We start from the raw sequence: 22,879 nt of genomic DNA on the forward strand, positions 1-22,879 counted from the left end.
CACCCTCCGCCTCCTCCCCATCCCCCATTGTCCTCATCCATAGGTGCACAGTTTATGTTCAGTCTCTTCCTCCCTCCCTTTCCCCTATAGTAAATCCCTTTTCAGATAGTAAATCAGTTACTTAGCATTTTCTCATATCAATAATACCTCCACATGCCCAATGATACACTTCACACAAAAGTCATTTCCAAATTGGTCAACCAGCCTCATCCAGGCCCCACCCAAGGCACTCATAGATCAACACCCCAGCGCTATACTAACTCAACACATCCAGATCTAAGCCTTCATCACTTGATTCAGCAGACCCTCAAGTTCCCACAAAAGTTTCCAGCCATGTCTGAGAGGCAGCCGTGGGGCAGGGGCAGGTGAGGAGTGAGCTGTTCCGGGCCTGGCTGCTCCGGGCCTGGCCTCTGTTGCTCTGTTTCGTTCCACAACCAGCTGCTCCGGGTCTGGTCACTGCTGCTCCCGACCTAGTTGCTCTGGACTTGGCTGCTGCTGCTCCGGGCCTGGCAGCACCCGACCCGGCTGCTCTGGGCCCGGCTGCTTCAGGTCCGGCTGCTCCGGGCCTGGCCGCTCCCAGCCTAGCAGCTGCTGCTCCAGGCCTGGCCGCACCTGACCCGGCTGCTCCGGGCCTGGCTGCTCCCAGCCTGGCAGCCGCTGCTCCGGGCCTGGCCGCTCCCAGCCTGGCAACCGCTGCTTCGGGCCTGGCCGTTCCCAGCCTGGTGGCCACTTACCTGTTTTAAAAGTCATAAAATATACCTCATTTATATGCCAGAATATCCATTTGTGTATATACTTGGATGTGCATAGAATATGCCTTGAAACTGGTACACATACACATGCAAAGTATACATTAGATCTATATTCTCACACGTGGACTCACAGAAATGTCATGGCCCTCCCCATTTACCACCCCACCCTCCTCCTCCATTCGTGCCCCCCCCCTGCCGCCACTCCTTCTTCAAGGGCCTATGACTCATTTCTCTAGCCATCCAAGCAGATGTCCCTGGAATTTCTTGTATCCAGACAGGAGGGAGCTCAGTCCCTGCAGGCTAAATCCTGTAGTTCTGATCCACACAGGAGGGATCCGGACAACCACAGGCCTGATCCCTTTAGGCTCCATCCCTGCAGACTGGATCCACACAGGAGGGAGCCCGATCCCCACGGGTCCAATCCCATCCAATCCCAACTGGCTCGATCCAAACAGGAGGGAGCCAGATCCCTGCAGGCCAAATCCTTGCAGCCCAGATCTAGGCAGGAGGGAGCCCTATCCCCACAGGCCTGATCCCCACAGACTGGATCCCAGCAAATTCAGTCCCCAGAGGACCAATCAAAGAGGACAGAGCCCAATCCCTCAAACCTGATCCCTGCATACCCGATCCAGACAGGATGGAGCAAGATCCTTGCAGGATAACCACAGGCCTGATCCCCGCAAGCTCAGTCCCTGCAGGCTCGATCCACATGGGCCCAATCCAGACAGCAGGGAGCCCGAGGCTGTGTGTTGAGCATCTGTCCCTTGGTGGTCAGTGCACATCATAGCAACTGGTAGACCAGTTGTTTAGTCCTTCGGTTGTTTGGTCTCTTAGGCTTTTATATATTTAAATGGTTAGATATTTTCTCACATTCTGCATTCCATCCTGATAGTCTTCACTTTTTAATGATGTTTTCAATTTTTGGATACATTAAATTTTACTGTGTGTGCTGTATGTATATATGGGGTTTGTCAAAGGCAGAGAAGAGTGTCCTACAGCCACCAATAAAACACCACACAATTTTAGTCAGCTAAGGTTACTACAAGAAAATATTAGCTGAAACCAGTTTGGCTCAGTGGATAGAGCGTCAGCCTGCGGACTGAAAGGTCCCAGGTTTGATTCCGGTCAAGGACATGTACCTTGGTTGCGGGCACATCCCCAGTAGGGGGTGTGCAAGAGGCAGCTGATTGATTGGACAGGATTGGACCCATGGGGATCGGGCTCCCTCCTGTGTGGATCAGTACTACAGGATTTAGCCTGAAGGGATTGAGCTCCCTCCTGTCTGCATACAAGAAATTCACAGTTTTCAGTGTGTCTTAGAGTCAATTTTACAGATATAAAGAATTTATTCTAAAGGAGAGAGACTCGTAGCAGAGAATGCAAATAGATACTATTTATTAAGTGCCTCCTCTGTGCCAAGTACTCTATATATACATGGTTATTCTAATCATCCCAGCAGTTCTGCAAGACAGTTCTTACTATGACCATTTTTACAACTAAGGACTGTACATTTCAGAGAGATTAAGTACCTTGCCAAGGTCAGAGAGCTAAAAAGTAGCAGGCTTGGTTGGGAGATCGATCCAAGATGGCTGTGCCCAGGTGAACACCTAGACGCAGCCTCACACAACAATTTCAATAAAATACAACTAAAATATAAAACGGACATTGCCCAGAACTACAGGAAGGTTGACTGACTGGAAATTCTACAGCGAGAAGCAAGGACAAAACCAGAAGGAGGCTTGGAGGAGCTGGAAAAGCCCAAGGTACAGAGACACGGCGCGCGCGGAGAGAACGGAGCCAGAGAGGAGGGGGAGACGGAGTGCCTGGCAGGCGTTCCCTAGCGGAAAGGAGATAAAACTCCGACTGTGCTAGGCCCCCGACTGCTCTGAACCCCAGTTCCTCAGACCCCGGGGACCCAGGCTCAGCCATAGGGAGCCGGGCTGTAAGGCAGGACCCCGGGGAAGTGGCGGCGAAAGGAGGTCCCGGCGGCGGCACGCACACTGCGCGCAGAGAAGGGACGGTCGGCTGTGCCGCGGGATTGCCCTGACGGGAAGGAGACAGGGGCTCCAGTCTGCTCTGAACGCCACCTCCAACTCCACTTCCAACTGAACTGAACCCCAATACCAGGCTCATTGGGGGAGAGAATAGACTGTTTGGCAGCAGGCGAAAATCGAGGGCACCTTTCTCTCAGAGGCCCCGGCAGCGAGAACTGAAGGACCCGCATAGGGCGGGGCTGACGGAAGCCAAAGCTGCAGGCTCCACCCTGAAACCCCGTCCCATCTGTAACTGAGAAATGCGACAACAAAATAAATCACAAACAAAAGAAATGGAGGACAAAAAGCGTCTGGATATAGAGTTCAAATTTACGCTTATAAGGTTTTTCAAGAATTTCCTAGAAAAGATGGATAAGACCTATGAGGATATGAAAAGAGACCATGAAGAAATGATAAGGGAACAACAAGAAATAAAGAATACATTGTCTGAAATAAAACATATTTTACAGAGTCCTAAAAACAAAAGGGAAGATCGCAAGAATCAAGTCAAAGATTTGGAACATAAAGAGCCAGAAGACACTCCTCCACAGAAGCTAGAAGGCAAGAGAATCCAGAAAATTGAAAATAATGTAAGAAACCTCTGGGACAACTTCAAGCGAACCAACATCAGAATTATGGCGGTTCCAGAAGATGAGAGAGAGCAAGATATCGAAAACATACTGAAAGAAATAGTGACAGAAAACTTCCCCCACCTGGTGAAAGAATTAGACTTACAAGTCCAGGAAGCGCACAGAACTCCAAACAAAAGGAATCCAAAGAGGACCACACCAAGACACCTCATAATTAAAATTCCAAGAGCAAAAGACAAAGAGAGAATATTAAAAGAAGCAAGAGCAAAGAAGCTAGTTACATATAAAGGAGCACCTATACGATTGTCAGCTGACTTCTCAACAGAAACCATGCAGGCCAGAAGGGAATGGCAAGAAATATTCAAGGTGATGAATAGTAAGAACCTACAGCCAAGGATAATCTATCCAGCAAAGCTATCACTCAGAATCGAAGGTCAGATAAAGAGCTTCACTAATAAAAAAAAGCTAAAGGAGTTCATCACCACCAAACCAGAATTATATGAATTGCTGAAGGGAGTTCTTTCAGAAGAGAAAGTAAACAAAGATAAAAATTATGAACAACAAATACGTAACTATCAACAAGTGAATCTAAAAACCAAGGAAATTAAAAAAAAAAATCTGATGAACAATAGTAACTGTTGAATATAATAGAATCAGAGGTATGGAAGGGGAGTGAACTGATGATTCTTGGGGAAAAGGAGAGAGGGGGGCGTGGGAAGAGACTGAACATAAACTGTGCACCTATGGATGTGGACAATGGGGAGTGGGGAAAGGACAGAGGGTGGGGTGGGAACCTGGTGGAGGAGAGCAATGGTGGGGGGGAAGGAACATTTGTAATAATATGAACAATAAAAACTTATTAAAAAAAAAAAAGAAATAGTAGTTGGATGTGGAGAAGCAGAGCTTTTCTAAAAGAAAATATCCTTGTATTGTGATAACCAGATTTATTTCAAGTTATACCTATAGTAATATCTATTATTTTGTCATTTAATAAAAAATGTAGAAAAGTTGCATGCTCCTTTGCTTTGTTCAATAAATATAGTTCCTAAATTAAAAAAATAAAAATAAAAAATAAAAAGTAGCAGGCTTGAATGACTGCAAAGTTCATGCTTTCAACTGTATGAAGATATCTATAAAGTAAGCACTTCCACAACAAAAATATAAAGAAAACAGGCTATGCAGGTACAAATCAGAGAAGCAAGGTAATTAGTAATGATGTGTTGGACATCTACCATGTTCACATTATACCAGGAAATTTTCATGTACAGGATATGATTTAATCTTCCCCGTATTAGTAGGTGTTTTCTATTCTCACTTGAAAGATCAGGAAACTGATGCTCAGAGAGGTCAGATATATCCACGGTTTCAGAGGTGGTAAGTGAAAGATATGTGATGGAGGCTATGCTGCCTCCAATTAAGGGAAATAAAAATGGCACTGAATTTAGTAACAAATATATAAATAAGTATATTAGAAATTTATAGTCTATTATAAACCTGCTCAGCTTTGGATGATCTGAAACCTAACAAGCCTGTAAATCAGACAAGCCCCCCCCCCTTTTTTTTCTATTCTTGAACACTCAATAATGATTATTATTTATAGACTTTATTTTATAATGATCAGTGTTAAATATTGCTTTTCATCTGCATTTTTCCAATTCCACACACACCAAAATATTTCTAGAGACCAATAATCACTTAACCCACAAAACTTGGGCTCTGGTTGGGATTACAGATTTTTTATGCCAAACAAGATGAGATTTCAGACTAAAGGCCTTCTCATTTATTACTTTCCTGGGGGTTTTCTCCACTGTGGTTGGGTGATGGCAAATTAAGGTGAGATCTCTCCACACAGGTTTTACCACATTTGTTGCATTCATAGGACCTTTCCCCATTATGGATATTCTAATGGTTATTAAAAGCAGACATTCACCTGAAATTTTTTCCACATTGGCTACACAATAGGGTTTCTCACCACTTTGAATTCTCTGATGTCCAATAAGGTATGAACTCTGACCAAAAGTTTTTTCACATTGATTATACTCATATGGTATTTCTGCACTATGACTTTTCTGATGCTGAACAAGATGTGAGTTACAAATGAATGCTATTCCACTTATAAAGCTTTCCTCCACAATGAATTTGCTGGTGCCCAAGAAGAGATGACCTCTGACCAACAGCTTTTCCACCTTAGGCACATTTCTGAGGATTTTCCCTAGTATAAATGCTTTGGTGTCTAATCAGATATGAACTTCTGATGAAACTTTTACAACATTCCTTGCATTCATAAGGTTTCTCTGTATTCAGATCCTTTGTGTGTCTTATACACTAAGTGGTCAGATTATCATGATCTCTGAATGCATAGTAATCTGGCCACTCAGTGTATATATCCTAAATAATAAAAGGCTAATATGCAAATTGTCCCCTCGACCAGGAGTTTGACCATAAGGCAGGCCAGCCAACAACCCATGTTCCCTCACTGTGGCCAGGCTGGCCGGACCCTACCCATGCATGAATTCATGCACCGGGCCTCTAACACACACACACACACACACACACACACACACACACACACATATATTCATGCACCGGGCCTCTAACACACACACACACACACACACACACACACACACACATATATATATATACATATATATACATATATATACATATAGGGTTATATATAATTGGTCTTTAGGTTCAATCCCTGCACACATACACACACACACACACACACACACACACACACATACACACACTCACACTGAAAGGCCAGATTATTATGCGTTGAGATCATGATAATCTGGCCACTCAGTGTATACTCAAAATTGAGCTAAAAACTAGGGTTATATGAGTCATAAAATGGGACTTCCTCACAAACAGGATCTTCATATGATGACAGAGTTTGCCTCACATCCGAATTCTTGTCACATTTAACTAGTTCATTGTTCTGCTCCTTTGTAGGGTTTAGTTTATTGGCCATTATTCTGAAACTACAGTCTCTGAAAGGAATGAGTCTCTGTCTTTGACATGTCGAGATTCCCTGGGACTGCTCAAACTACCTTCCACAAAAGCAGAGGAAGAGGCCATAAGAATCCTGTCAGCAGAACCCACTTGGGCTTAACTTTTTCAGGTACTTTTTGGTTAAAAAGATATTCTATTGTGTTCTTTGAAGATTCATCAACTGAAATGATAAGAAAATAAAAATAACAACTGTTTTGTGTATTGAAAATAAATCAGTGGCTGTTCTGAAATCATGGGAAAGGTATTAACTAATTCAAACCAATGCCCACTTGCTGGATTCTGCCCCTGCCACCATCCTAAACACACACACACACACACACATACACACACACACACACACACCGTATATTGCTTAAAATTTTCTCAGATACTATAGTATATTATAAAGTGGGCAGGGAAAAATGATTCCAGTTCATAAATCAGGAAACAGACTAAAAGAGGGTAAATGTCACATACAATGACTTTTCATGACAAATTTTGTGATAGATCCCATTTCTGAGAACTGTGGGGTTTTTTCACAACACACAAATCAAATTTGCATTTGAATTTTATAGAATTTCCTACTATACCTATACTTGTAACACTGGATCAAAAGTTGAAAACTTGTGAGGGAATTTTAAAAATATAGGACCGAGTGTGAGCGAGTTCACATGAAAGAAAATACATAGTGAGAGTATTTGTTTTCTGAAATGCAGCAAGAATAAGGAAACAAAGTTGAATCCTACTCAGCCTTGTGAGTTCATTCCAGTCTATCAGACAGGAGGGAGCTAGTACTGTGGGCGAAGGAAACAATGGAAACAGTGTCCTGTATGGTCTAGACTAGGAGTGGGGAACGTTTTTTTCTGTCAAGGGCCATTAGGATATTTATAATATAATTCACTTAATATAAATTTATGACGCTATGAAAAAAGCTCCTAGATTTATTGAATTTCAAGTCCCATCTGATATTGCCTTGGCAGGGACAGACCAAATGATTTTGCATGTCTTATAGGGCCCATGGGACGGATGTTCCCCACCCCTGGTCTAGTCAATAAAATTTTCCTGGGTAGAGTTATAGCCTTATAGTTTTGGTTTAGAAAGAAGGTTTACGCAAACATCTCAGATCATGCATCCTGTGTTCCCATTTAGACATCCCAAACAATGTTAATTTAAGGTAACACAATAGCTTTTACTCATCTAGCAGCAGTCACCAACCTTTCAGACCTCACGGGCCACTGGTTGGTGACCGCTGAAGGGATCTAAGTTACTGAGTTTCCAGAGTTTGACTGTATGAAGAGGAAAGAGGAAATAATAATGGGGATTAGGAATATGCATTCGTCAGGGTTCAGCAGGAAAAAGATGACACTCAAAATGGAAAATTTGAAAAGAGTTTAATAGACCAACTTATGATAATGATGTGGGCACGGGTATAGGGGGGAAAAGGATAATCAGCATCCTCTGGCTAGTAAATAAAGGATCATTCAGCAATTCTGGACCTGGCCACATAAGATTACAATGGAGCTGAATTTCCTGTAAGAAATGAAAGGATTTTTTTCGGGAGTAATAATTTTTTTTTTTTTTTCTGTCACAGGAACAATATATGTGGGGCGTGACAAAAGATTCCCTCTCACAACATCTCAGTTTTGAGTGCACAGATTATATCACAGTCAGCCAATGACCTGTTTCAGCACAGAGAAGCCTGTCCCCCCAGTACTACATGTTCAGAGGGTGCAATAGTCCTCCCAGATTGATTCAGAGTACATTGCTAGGCTCTTATGCGTTTACATGTCTCCTTAACCCCTAAAGTGAAGGCCCCTAGCATGATGCCTCTGGATGTAGCAGAGTGTTTGGGACATGGTGAGTGCATGAATGAAATTGGCATATGTGATAAACTGAAAGAACAACGGATAGTGTATATGTCAGTTTTCAAATAAAATAAGTGGTTTTGCTCTGAACCAGGAATACACAGATAGTTAAATAAGTTGTGTAAATTACTCCTTGTAGTGAAGATAAATGCATGACATGAGGAACTGTGGTTGTGATTTAAGAAGATCATGTTAGAAGAAACCTACCATTCTCCTCCATATGAATAAAGAGCAGAGAGATTTGAGGGAAAATGGCACAAGTACCCGTGTTTCCCTGAAAATAAGACATCCTCCGAAAATAAGACCTAGCGCATGGAAAAATAAGACATCCCCTGAAAATGAGATCTAGCGCATCTTTGGGAGAAAAAATTAATATAAGACACTGTCTTATTTTCAGGGAAACAGGGTACTTGGAGAGGCTGGCAGGGTCAGGTGTGGCAGGGTCTGAAAGACCATGTTATGAAAGTTGAACTTTGTCCTAAAAGCAAAGGGAAACAAGAGTGATGTACTTCAACCCGTGTGTCAAGGACAGTGGAGGGCCTGAGATTTATGCACCCCAGGGGGGCCTTACAAGTTAATGTGTCCCAGATTGACGAATGCTGACAGAGACAGAGGACTCTGGGGGAGAGACAAAGGAGGACTGCTTGCAGCAGAACACCATGCTTGCACTGCTGCACCAGTTCCAAGCAGCCTGAGGGCAGTGAAGGCAGGCTTGCCTGGATGCCCACACAGGGCCGAGGGTTGTGATGCTGGAGGAAAACCCTGACCTGGGGAGATTGACGGCTGTGATAGTGAGCAGAAGCAGTCCTGCTTTTCGGGGGGAGGTGGTCCCACAGCCCTCGGGATTGCTCAATACACAGTGAACCCAGAGTAAGCTCCCAGGTGAAGCGATGAGGGCTTTGGATTCCTGGCATACCCAGAAGAAACAGGAGGGAACACGCAGGGACAGAGTGGGTGTCCCCTCCCAACACTGTGCTCTCCTAAAGGTCAGCAGTGGAGGACTGGCCGCTGCATGGGGAAAGCCACACTGAGTCTGCCTGACACCCCATATGAACTGTAACCTACACACACGCGACAATTCCTCCCCTGTTGGCCCCCTCATTCCCCTCCGGCTACTGACCCACCCCGTCAACCTATCAATGGACGGGGGGACTGGAGCACCCCTGGGATCCTGTGACAAGGGCCGTAAAGGGCTGATGGCACTTTGATGAGGAAGAGAAGGTCACCCCACCCAGGAGGAAGGAAAGACAGGAAGAGGCGAGGAGGATGGTTCTCTGGGCTGGGGACACGGATGATGCTGAGCCTGTGTGTGCTGGTGCCCTATAAAAGCATGAAAAGTCCCTCCCAGAGCTGGTTTTGTAAGTAAACAGCGTGGGCCCGGTGCAAAGTAGACAGTACCCACAAGAGAGGCATGAACCCACCCACCAACTCCAGGCCACCCCGGAGACAAAGCCTCCCCTGGCATTTTCTCTGGGAGATGAATTGTCCTGGTATACTTGGTTGCCATGGGAACTCAGGCAGATGCCAGCTTCTGTGGACCACATGTGTCTCGCCAGGACCAGCTATTGCGCAGTTGGATTCAGAATGGTTTGCTCTGAACTTGCTGCCATCTTCTGCAGACGGGTGAACACCTGGCGCGTTTGGGCTTTAGCCATGAACTGGGGCCCAGTTCTTCATGGAAGCCCTGGAGGGATTGGCCCTGTCTAATCCGCTTAGTGCATGGCTTTGTCTGTCTATCTGTTGTGATGTTTGCCCCTACGCTACCTGCATAGAGTATTGAATAACTAGAATTCTGATACAATATTTGCTGCTTGTTAACTGATAACATCCTAGCCTCCTTAATGTCTTCATAAATGAATACTCAGCATGTAATGATTGATTACACTACCAGATACATTTAAAAATTCAATCTCTATTTTACAGAAGAGACTGAAGCCTAGAGAAGTAGACCCTTCAGTCCACAGGCTGATGCTCAATCCATGGAGCCAAACCAGGTAGGGCTGGAGAGCTTTTTAAACCCACTATCTAAGGATATATTAGCAATCCACAAATTATTGGAGTTTCCCTTGTTTTGAGTATACCTTATTCTACCTTATTCCTATAGGAAGTATCTTTAGATATATTTTTTTCTCATGAACTCAAGAAATGTTTGTCAAAGTTCTCAAGCCTTCAGTTACATGACGAATAACTTCTGGGAATCTAGTGGACAGCATGGTGACCATCTTAAAGAGAGAATATGCTAAATGACCCTCAACCATCACAAAGATGGTGGCACCCATAGCCAATAAGGAGGGAATATGCTAATTGTCTGCCCCGCCCTCAAAGATGGCAGTGCCCACAGCCACAAGATGGTGGCACTCAGTCCGCTCAGCCCCACCAGGCTGCAGGCATGCGAGAAGACCTGCAGAGTTCTTCAATCACCTCAGCCCCCAGCCACCCAGGGCCGCTCTGAGGTGCAGCCAAGCCTCAGATAGTGGCTGCCCAGCTGCCCAGGGCCACCTGAAGCACAGGTAACCAAGGCTGGCTATGGCTTGTGCTGCCAGCAGTGGCAGCAGCAGAGGTGTGATGCAGACGTTATCTTTTTCTGATTGCCAATTGCCTCCTTCCCCTGAGGGCTCTTGGACTGTGAGAGGGGTCAGGCCAGGCTGAGGGACTCCCCCTCCAGTGCATGAATTTTCATGCACTGGGCCTCTAATAGCTAATAATAGTGTATTATACAAGTAACATTTGCAAAGAGTAGATCTCATGTGTTCTCAACCCATAGAAAAGGTAATTATGTGAAAGGGTGGTTATGTAAATTAATTTGATTGTGGTAATCATTTAACTACATTTATGAATATTGATTCACCACATTTTACATCCTAAAAAAACTTGAAAAAATATCATCCCACTTCCTTCTATGCTTCATACTTGGAGACAAAAAATAATCTAGTGTCACTAAAACTTGTTTTCTCCTATAAATAACGCATCATTTCTGTGTGCTTCATTTCTTAATTGTTTTCTTTGTTTTGATTTTTTTAGTAATTCCAATATCTTATGTCTTCACAAGGATCACTTTGGGTTTATCTTATTTGGAGTTCACTCATTTCCTTGACTTTGTAGTCTTATGGTTGTTGGGTGTGTGATTTTCTTTTCATTAAATTTGGGAATTTTCCAGCTACTGTTTTTGAATATATTTTAAAGAAAGTGACATTTTTGAAAGAAATGACATTTAATACCTTAAACTGTATTCTGTCTATAGAGCTTCAAGATAATGGAAATAAACTACTGTAACAGAGTAGCAACATAATTTAAAAAAATAACCTTTACATTTTAGAACAGTTTTAGATATACAGAATTGCTGTAATGAGAGTGAAGTAAAAGAAATTCCCATAATTTGTGTGCCAACCCACATCATTATACTGATATCTGAAAAGCAAACCTCTGATATTAATAGTTTTGGGGATAATATTTTTAGACCTGGGTATTTATTTTTAAGAAATAAACTTAAAAATCATGTGTGGCAAAAATAAACTCAAAATGGATAAAGGACTGAAACATAAGATGGGAAATCATAAAAATATTAGAGGAATACACAGGCAGCAAAATCACAGACATATGCCAAAGCAATTTCCTCACCAATACAGTTCCTAAGGCAATGGAAACTAAAGAGAAAATAAACAAATGGGACTACTACATCAAAATAAAAAAACTTTTGTACAGCAAAAGGAACCATCAACAAAACAACAAGAAAGCCCACTGCATGGGAGAACATATTTGCTAATGTTATCACCAATAAGGGTTTAATCTCCAACATTTACAGGGAACTCATACAAATTAACAAAAGGAAGATAAACAACCCAATCAAAAACTGGGCAACGGACCTAAATAGATACTTTTCAAAAGAAGATATAAGGAAGGCCAAGAGACATATGAAAACCTGCTCAAAGTCACTAATCATCTGGGAGATGCAAGTCAAAATGACAATGCAGTACCATCTCACACACCTGTCAGAGTGGCTATCCTCAATAAATAACAAACAACAAGTGTTGGTGAGGTTGCGGAGAAAAAGGAACTCTCGTGCATTGCTGGTGGAGAACAGTATGGAGTTTCCTCAAAAAACTAAAAATGGAACTCCTATTGACCCAGTAATCCCACTTCTAGAACTATATCCCGAGAAACTAGAAACACCAATCAGAAAGGATATATGTACCCCTATGTTCATAGCAGCATAATTCACCATAGCTAAGATTTGGAAACAGTCTAAGTGCCCATCCGCAGATGAGTAAATTAAAAAACAGTGGTACATCTACACAATGGAATACTACGCTGCTGTAAAAGAAGAAGGAGTTCTTACCATTTGCAACAGCATGGATGGAACTGGAGAGCATTAAGCTAAGTGACATAAGCCAGTCAGAGAAAGATAAATATAACATGATCTCACTAATTTATGGAATATAATGAACAACATAAACTGATGAACAAAAACACATCCAGAGTCAGAGAAACATCCATCAGACTGTCAAACTTCAGAGGGAAGGTAGCAGAGGGTGTGGGTAAGAGGGGGATCAATTAAAGGACTTGTATGCATGCATATAAGCCTAACCAATGGACACAGACACCAGGGGGGTGAGGGCATGAGTGGGGAGTGGGGGCAATAGAGAGAACAGGACACATATATAACACCTCAATAAATAAATAAATAAATAAATAAATAAATAAATAAATAAATAAATAAAAAGTTTAAAAAAATTGTGTGTGAGTAATTTCTACTTCCAACTATAGCTGTAATGAAAGAGCTTGTTGCTGTCCTCTTATTATTACTGGATAGGGACTGGCCCAGGGTGGGTCTGCCTCAGTCTGGCATTAGTATGTGGGTTCTTGACTTAGTGTAGAAAAGATTTCACAATACGAGTCCAGATGGGTTTGAGGGTGTGTTTATTGAAGCTGGGGACAGTGAAATGAAGGAAGAAATTAGGGTAGAAGCAACAGGGGAGAGCCTAGGATGTGCTCTGCTTTGGTTATAGGAAAGAACTGAGCCAAGGTGGGGTTGCTATTAGCTCACTGGGAAGTGAGGGCCATTGTGATAGAAGTGTGCCTGGGTGGGACTGCTTTAGCTCACTGGGAAGTCAGAGAAAATGCGGGCCTTGGAGACAAGATCAGGGGTGAGCACGGGTGGGAGCTATCACTGTCTACTGCTCCCCTGGTTGCAAGTTTTGTTCGTATCCTTAGAAATAAAAAATTCATGCCCGGAAAGGAGCACGGCTATGCTCTAGACGCACATATGTCAAACACAAGGCCTGCGGGCCAAATCCAGCCTGCCAGGCCTTGCAATGTGGCCCGCACCGCGCTGTCATCACTGCACTCCGCTGTCAGTTTATGACATTGTCAGTTTATGACTGTTCAGTAAACCATTCGGCCCGCGATTTAGGCTGGATTTTAGATTTTGGCCCCTTCTCTGATTGAGTTCGACACCCCTAGAGCTAGCCACATCGAGTCTTTGTCCTGAGGGCTTTTTATCCTTTTATTTTTCTGCAGGTGAGAATCTTAGTGGAGGGTTTCCATAGGCCAGTGGTCGGCAAACTCATTAGCCAACAGAACCAAATATCAACAGTACAACGATTGACATTTCTTTTGAGAGCCAAATTTTTTAAAACTTAAACTTCTTCTAATGCTACTTCTTCAAAATAGACTCGCCCAGGCCGTGGTATTTTGTGGGAGAGCCACCCTCAAGGGGCCAAAGAGCCACATGTGGCTTGCGAGCTGCAGTTTGCTGACCATAACCATAAACTATTCATCAGCTTCCCACGTGCATTTTTAATATGCTGATGCATCAAAATGAGTGTATAGGGGAGTTCTGGATTCTTTTTTGGTCGCTTTTACTTTTATCTTAAGTCTGCCTGGCATCAATGGGATTTTTGTTATTTGTTCCCCTACTTCTCTGTCCTTGGGTTTAGCTGGCACAAATGGCATTAATTGGGTTTTTGTTGACTATTTTCCCAGGCCAGGGCGATTTAAGATATGCATTCTCTGGTTAGGGAGGATATGAACGATTTGCTCATAAGTGTCCTTGGTGACAGAAGATAAGGCCTTGCATTCACAAGCTGGCTACAAGCTTCCCAGACTGTTTGGTCTTGTTTAATTTTCTTATCTCAGTTTCCCCATTCCACTTGCCTGGGGATTTTCCTAGCTTTGTACCATCCTGCCACCTTAACTCACGGAAAAAAATTAAAATCTGGATAAAAGAAAACAATTCTACTCTGAAAGCATCAGGACATTTTTTTGTTTCCAGGACATCGGAGCAGAAGAACCTAGAAAGTAGGGAAGCTCACTGAGGAGAATCCAACCACCTTGTGCTGCTTTTCCCTCAGGGAATTTGCTGAATCCTAACCTGCCTTGGGTGAAGGTGCACCATTCAATAAGCAAAACACCCACTAAACGGCAGAGAAGGCATTAGCTTTTCAGAAAACTTATGGGGCTAGAGGAAAAAACTTGAAGCCAGACTTACAAACTAGTCAACATTGGAGCCAGATTTACAAACTAGTCAAGATCTTAGGAAGAAGAAAGGCAGACGGAGGTGAGACCTACATTGAGAAATTTTCCTCCTCGAGGCATTTGTCCATACCTAATCTACATAGGACATATGACTAGAAGACTGAACAGGCAATGAGTAAAGTCTCAACAGATTTCTTAGCAGTCCTATGGAAAATAGAGTCTAAAACTGAGTTCAGAACTCACCAGAAAGAGGGCCCCTGTAAACACTTCAGTTGATATCTGGGATCTCCTGGAGAGGAGAAATCTGAGGAGAGGGGAAACAGGGCCATTCCAAGCCTTAGAAAGCCTGAATAATCCTGGTTAGAGCTCAGACCCTGATGGATTAATGTGACTACACTAGCAGCCTACCAGAAAGAGGGTGGAACATCTGTGGAGGGAGAAGTATCATCCAAAGATATTCAACTTTGTTCTAAACAATGCCTGATATTTATTTAATTTAACCACTAGACACAACATAAACAGGTTAAGAGAAGAAGAAAAGAAAATACTCAGAAAACCCCAATATTGTAATGATCAGACATGGGCAATGCAATAATTAGGGTTAATATGTTCATGAATATGGATGACAAAATTGAGATTTCATCATAAAGCTGGAATTTAAAAATCAGTCATATGGATACATTAAAAAATTAAAAACTGCAAAATATAATCCATGATGATAAGAATTCAACATTTGAGTGTAACAGCATATCAGAAACAGCAGCATTGAGGGGAAGAGAGAGGAAGAATCTGGGAAAGAAATGCAAGCAAAATGCTGACATTGACAGGTGTGTAGGGTTTGTCCCTGAGACCTCAGACATACAACTTCTGCATATAAGGGGCAAGGTCAGGCTCTGACTTAAGTGGCAGCTAAGACCTATGGAACCCTTGCTGTATACTGGACACTGCACTTGGGCTTTTCAATCTTCATCCAGAAAGACTCAGGGACCTCTTCCAAATTGCTACATCTGATCATCAGGAGACACTTCGGCCTCCTGATCAAAAAGCATGAGGGACTTTTTTTTATTGTTCATAATATTACAAATGTTCCTCTTCCCCCCCCCCCATTGCTCTCCTCCACCAGGTTTCCACCCCACCCTCTGCCCTTTCCTCACCCCTCATTGTCCTCATCCATAGATGCACAGTTTATGTTCAGTCTCTTCCCACATCCCCCTCTCCCCTTTTCCCCAAGAATCGTCAGTTCACTCCCCTTCCATACCTCTGATTCTATTATATCCAACAGTTAATATTGGTCATCAGATTTTTTTAATTTCCTTTGTTTTTAGATTCACTTGTTGATAGTTATGTATTTATTGTTCATAATTTTTATCTTTATTTACTTTCTCTTCCAAAAGAACCCCCTTCAGCAATTCATATAATTCTGGTTTGGTGGTGATGAACTCCTTTAGGTTTTTTTTTTATTAGTGAAGCTCTTTATCTGGCCTTTGATTCTGAGTGATAGCTTTGCTGGGTAGATTATCTTTGGCTGTAGGTTCTTGCTATTCATCACCTTGAATATTTCTTGCCATTCCCGTCTGGCCTGCATGGTTTCTGTTGAGAAATCAGCTGACAATCGATAGGTACTCCTTTATAGGTAACTACCTGCTTTGCTCTTGCTGCTTTTAATATTCTCTCTTTGTCTTTTGCTCTTGGAATTTTAATTATGAGGTGTCTTGGTGTGGTCCTCTTTGGATTCCTTTTGTTTGGAGTTCTGTGTGCTTCCTGGACTTGTAAGTCTAATTCTTTCACCAGGTGGGAGAAGTTTTCTGTCACTATTTCTTTCAGTATGTTTTCGATATCTTGCTCTCTCTCATCTTCTGGGACCCCCATAATTCTGATGTTGGTTCGCTTGAAGTTGTCCCAGAGTTTTCTTACATTATCTTCAACTTTCTGGATTCTCTTGCCTTCTTGCTTCTGCGGAGGAGTGTCTTCTGGCTCTTTATGTTCCAAATCTTTGACTTGATTCTTGCGATCTTCCATTCTGTTTTTAGGACTCTGTATAATATTTTTTTTTTCAGACAGTGTATTCTTTTTTTAAAAAAATATATTTTATTGATTTTTTTACAGAGAGGAAGGGAGAGAGATAAAGAGCCAGAAACATTGATGAGAGAGAAACATCAACCAGCCGCCTCCTGCACATCCCCCACCGGGGATGTGCCCACAGCCAATGTACATGCCCTTGACCGGAATCGAACCCGGGACCTTTCAGTCCTCAGACTGACGCTCTACCACTGAGCCAAACCGGTTCGGCCAGACAATGTATCAATATTCTTTATTTCTTGTTGATCCCTTATCATTTCTTGTTGATTCCTTATTAATTCTAGTTGATCCCTTTTCATATCCTCATAGGTCTTATCGACCTTTTCTAGGAAATTCTTGAAAAACCTTATAAGCGTAGATTTGAACTCTATATCTAGTCACTTTTTGTCCTCCATTTCTTTCTTTTGTGAACTATTTCGTTGTCTCCACATTTTTGCAGCTTCCCTGATGGGGCAGAGTTTCAGGGTGGAGCCTACAGCCTTGGCTTCCGTCAGCCCCGCCCTATGGGGTCTCAGTAATCCCCAGGGTCCTTCAGTACTCCCTGCAAGCGCCTCTGAGAGAAAGGTGCCCTCGATTTTCGCCTGCTACCAAACAGTGTAGGCTCTCCCCCAATGAGCCCGGAACTGGGGTTCATTCCAGTTGGAAGTGGGGTTGGAGGTAGCATTCAAAGCAGTCTGGAGCCCCTGTCTCCTTCCCGCCAGGGCAATCCCACGGCACAGACAACCGTCCCTTCTCTGCTCGTAATGTGCCTCTGGGACCTCCTTTCACTGCTCCCCCAGGGTTCCGCCTTACAGCCATGCTCCCTCTGTGTGAGCCTGGGTCCCCTGGGTCTGGCCTAGAACTGTGGTTCAGAGCAGTCAGAACTGGGGCCCAGCACAATTGGAGCTTTTATCTCCTTCTCGCTAGGGAACGCCAGCCAGGCACTCAGCCTCCCTCCTCTCCAGCTCCGTCCTCTCTGCATGTGCCGCATGTCTCCGTACCTTTGGCTTTTACAGCTCCTCCGCTCTTCCTTCTGGTTTTCTCCTTGCTTCTCGTTGTATAATTTCCAGTCAGTTGACTTTCCTGTAGTTCTGGGTAATGTCCATTTTATATTTTAGTTGTATTTTATTGAAATTGTTGTGTGCGGCTGCGGCTAGGTGTTTACCTGTGCAGCCATCTTGGATTCTCCCCCTGAGTGACTTTTTAAAAATGTTTTTATGGCAGTGAAATACATATGACATTCAATTGTCCCCTTTAACCATATTTAAGTGGGCAATTCAGTGGCGTTAGATTCACAACATAATGCAACCATCACCACTATTTCTAAACATTTTCCATTACCCTGAACAGAAATTCTGTACCCAATGAACAATGACTCCCCATTTCCTTCTCTCAATGGCCCCTAGTCTCCTGTAATCTACTTTCTGTCTATATAAATTTGCCTATTTTAGACATTTCATATATTTGTAGCTGCCCACTCTTTGTCTGTTTGTATCTGGGTAATTTCACTTAGCACAATGTTTTTAAGATTAAACATCTGATGGCATGTATCTTAAAGACAAGTTAAAAGGTAAAAATAACAGGGATTCCATAATCATTTTGGATGATAAGAAAAAATTAAATATATTTTTATTGATTTCAGAGAGGAAGGGAAAGGAAGAGAGAAACAGAAACATCAATGATGAGAGAGAACCATTGACCCTGTATGCCCAATAATGGTGATCAAGCCCACAACCTGGGCATGTACCTTGTCTGGGAATCAAACAGGGACCTCCTGGTTCATAGGTGGACACTCAACCACTGAGCCATGCTGACCAGGCTTAAGAAAAATTTAAAGCCAATTTTTGGTAGCCCACTGTAGGTATGAGCATAACTAACTGTGTGCCTATGAGTCATATCTCTGATGTTATAGGGGGATGTTAAGGCAAAGATCAAGTATGCTTGCCCTCTCCCTGATAAGCTTGCCAAGTAATAGGTGTGATGTGTCAATAAATGAATGAGTGATATGTTTCGACTTATGTGAAAAAGAAGAAAATTAAAAGGAGTTTTCATCATTGACCGTTTATTTCTTACTCAAGGTTAAATTCAGATAAGACATTATCTATACTGATTTCTCAGAATGTAATAGTAAAATTTCTTTTATTAGTGGATGGATTACTTCAAGATCTGAACAGAAAAATCGTACACTTCTCTTGAATCCTCATCAAAGAAACGCAGCCATATCAGGAAGGAAAGAGAGAGAGAGAGAGAGAGAGAGAGAGAGAGAGAGAGAGAGAGAGAGAGAGTGTTGTTTTCAGGGTCAGTCTCTGTGGACATGACCTGTTTACTTTTTAGGTGGCTCCTTTTTAGGTGGCTCCTTCCTCATTATACCAAAAGGATTGCCAGGATTAGCAACCAGACACTCCAATACTTCTCTTTAATCATTTGGGTATCTGAAAAGTTTACTTCATTTATTGCAAAACAGATTTTATAATTAATAGGCAAACATGAAACTATCATACAGATAAAATTAATAAAGAGGGACATTCCACTGTGTGTTCTACCTCTTTGCTATTCCTTATCTACAGTGATTAAAAATGTTTCCACTTCTCAGTGCCTTGATTTCTTAGAAAGAGACTACCCTGTTTCCCCCAAAATAAAACAGTGTCTTATATTAATTTTTGCTCCCAAAGATGCGCTAGGTCTTATTTTCAGGGGATGTCTTATTTTTCCATGAAGAATTTATTGTTAAATGAAAATAAAGGAAATTTATTACCTGTATACGGTATGGTAGTACAGTAGTTGTCAACACAAACCAGACAAACTCTGAATCCTACAGTTTCAAGAATTTACTCATTTATTCAATGACAATCATGTCATCATCTTCTGGAACATCATCATAACAATCCAATTCCTGAATTTCCTGGTGAATTTCTTGTGACTCCATTTCTTTCAGAATCAGTGGACCAAATCTCTCATGTTTAGCCTAGGGGGGCCTTATTTGGGGGGGGGGGTGCCTTATATTTCACTCAGAAGGAAACCTGTAAGTAGGTCATATTTTCTGAGGATGTCTTATTTTCGGGGAAACATGGTAGTAAGTGTGCAAAGTCTCAGAAGAAAGAGAAACTGTCACATGTGAACTGGTGAGTCTGTAGGATTATGATGCCTTAATCAATGTTTGCATGACATAGGAAAAATTGGTTAAAGTTTAATGGTAGAAGGCATGATATAGTACATTTTAATATCATGCCTTCTACCATTAAACTTTAACCAATTTTTAAAATAATAAAAATAGATTAGCTGCAGCAATCTTGAGAAAGATGAACAAAGTTGGAGGGATCACAATACCAGATACCAAGCTATATTACAAAGCCACTGTTCTCAGAACTGCCTGGTACTGGCACAAGAACAGAGATATAGACCAATGGAATAGAATAGAGAACCCAGAAATCGACCCATGCCATTCTGCTAAATTAATATTTGACAACGGAGGCAAGAGCACACAATGGAGTCAAGACAGTCTCTTCAATAGTGTTAGGAAAATTGGACAGACACATGCAAAAAAAAAATAAAAATGAAACTGGACCACCAACTCACACCACACACAAACATAAACTCAAAATGGATAAAGGACTGAAAACCATAAAAATCCTAGAAGAAGCCATAGGCAGCAAAATATTAGACATATGTCATAGCAATATCTTTACCAACACATCTCTTAGGGCAATGGAAAATAAACAAATGGAACTACATCAAAATAAAAAGCTTCTGCACAGCGAAAGAAACCATCAACAAAGCAACAAGGAAGCCCACTGCATGGGAGAACGTATTTGCCAATGTTATCCCAATAAGGGTTTAATCTTCAAAATTTATAGGGAACTCATTCAACTCAACAAAAGCAAGATAAACAATCCAATCAACAAGTGGACAAAGGACCTAAATAGACACTAAATAGACATATGAAAACATGCTCAAGTCACTAACCATCTGAGAGATGCAAATCAAAATGACAATGCGGTACCATCTCACACCTGTCAGAAGGGCTATCATCAACAAATCAACAAACGACAAGTGCTGGAGAGAATGATTTTTGTCCAGTCTCTTCCCGCATCCCCACACCCCTTTCCCCCCAAAAATTGTCAGTCCACTCCCTTTCTATGCCCCTGATTCTATTATATTCACTAGTTTATTCTGTTCCTCAGGGTTTTTTTTTTTTTTTTTTTGTGTGTGTTGTTGTTGTTGTTGTTTTGTTCCTCAGGTTTTTATTCACTTGATTTTTAGATTCACTTGCTGATAGATATGTATTTGTTGTCACTTTGTTGTTCATAATTTTTATCTTTGCCTTTTTCTACTTCTTCCTCTTAAAGAATACCCTTCAGCATTTCATATAATACTGGTTTGACGGTGATTAACTCCTTTAGCTTTTTCTTGTCTGTGAAAGGAATTCTTTCATTTACTGAATAAACTCTTTCAAAGTTTTAGGTAGATTACCTGGAGATGATCACTCCATCACACAAACCAAAAGACTTTGTCCAAGGTTAGTCTCTGCTGACACAGCCTGGTCATTATTTCTCTCTTGTGGGTGGACCTGCCTTCCCCTGAGCCTCAAGGATGATGGTTTGTGAAAATATTCACTCACAAATTCTCATTTTTCCTTTAATGATCTAAGAGTGGAGCATTCTCTGTTCCTTAACAGAGATATTACTAAGTAGTAGTCATGCTAATATTCTCATGATCAATGATCAATAAAATTGACCTAGATGAAGGAAACATCCCAGGTCTTTCCTGCTTCCTTGCTATTACTAATCTTATGTGAACATGACTGCTTAAATCTTGACAAGTTCTCCCAGAGACATTTAATTAAGTCTATCCTACATTCACAGAATGCCCAATAGTCTCCAGCACATTTTGAGCAGTATTGTGCAAAAGTCTTTGCACATTAGTCTCCCAGTTCCTCCTATTCACTGTGAGGGGATATGCACATTCTTTTTATGTGACAGCAAATAAAAGACATGACCTGAAGCAAAAAAAATGAAGGGGTTTTGATAGCTAATAGCTTGAGAACAGCACAGAGTTAGTAAAAGGGTGGCAGCCTTAGAATGAAACTATCAAGGATCCAAGTATGTTAGAGATAGGACTATTTTGTACTCTTAATATATGAAGAACACAATTCTTAAATTATGAATCAATTATCGATTTTTATAACATTTTGACTTGTTGGATTTCTTTAATATCCAACTCTTTGATTTTATCTTGTATTAGTACAGTGTATTTTCCCTCCTTTTTTCTATTTCAGTCTGGGCTAGACTAAGATAATTTACAAAGTAGCTCTTTCAGGCTTAGGCTCAAATATTAAATCAATTTCTAAGAGTACCATTTTATTGGCTAAAGGGATTTTGCCCATTTCAGAGGTCTCAATCAGTTTAATTAGGTTGATACCCACAGCCCCATGGCATTGCCACTAACTGAAGAAGGTTCCAACATGACACTGATTCTTTCTTAAAGCAAACCCATCGCCAGCTCTGAGTAGCATTCCAGGCCCTCAGAAGGAGGCAGGAAAACTATGATGTACTCTGGAGAGGTGCTGGTGAGTGGGGCAGGTGCATCCAGATTCTGGTTTGTTAGAAGAATAAAGGGATCCGAGTCTGGAGCGTGTGTACGGAAGGCACCACACAGTATATAGCAGGCCAGCCATTGTCCAGATACCTGCACAAATGCTGTAGATTGGGCAGCTTCACTGGAGACAGGGTAGAGTGTTTAACATGGAAAGACGTTATATCCCCATTCTTACAGCATTGAGGCTATCAGTAAAGCTTATTGGCATATGGGGACCAACCGAAACAGGGAAAACCAAAAGTCGTCTGGATTTCAAATGAGTGAATGATTTAACGTTGCATTTCCTAGAGTCAGCTACATCTTCATATCTGTTATGAGTGCCTCCCTAGTCACTCATTTCTCCCTTTGGTGGCTGGGTTTCTAGGTAGTTAACCCACATCCTGCCTCCATTTGTTCAATAGAAATGTTTATTTTTAATTGAATCTTTGAATAGAAATGCAAATGAGATGTGCCTGTGCAGGTTTATTCATTAAATTGTGGTCAAATTGCTCTCCCGGATGGTGTGAGAAAAA

Source organism: Pipistrellus hanaki, assembly GCF_964339955.1.
Source record: "Pipistrellus hanaki genome assembly, chromosome: X".
Taxonomy (NCBI): domain Eukaryota; kingdom Metazoa; phylum Chordata; class Mammalia; order Chiroptera; family Vespertilionidae; genus Pipistrellus; species Pipistrellus hanaki.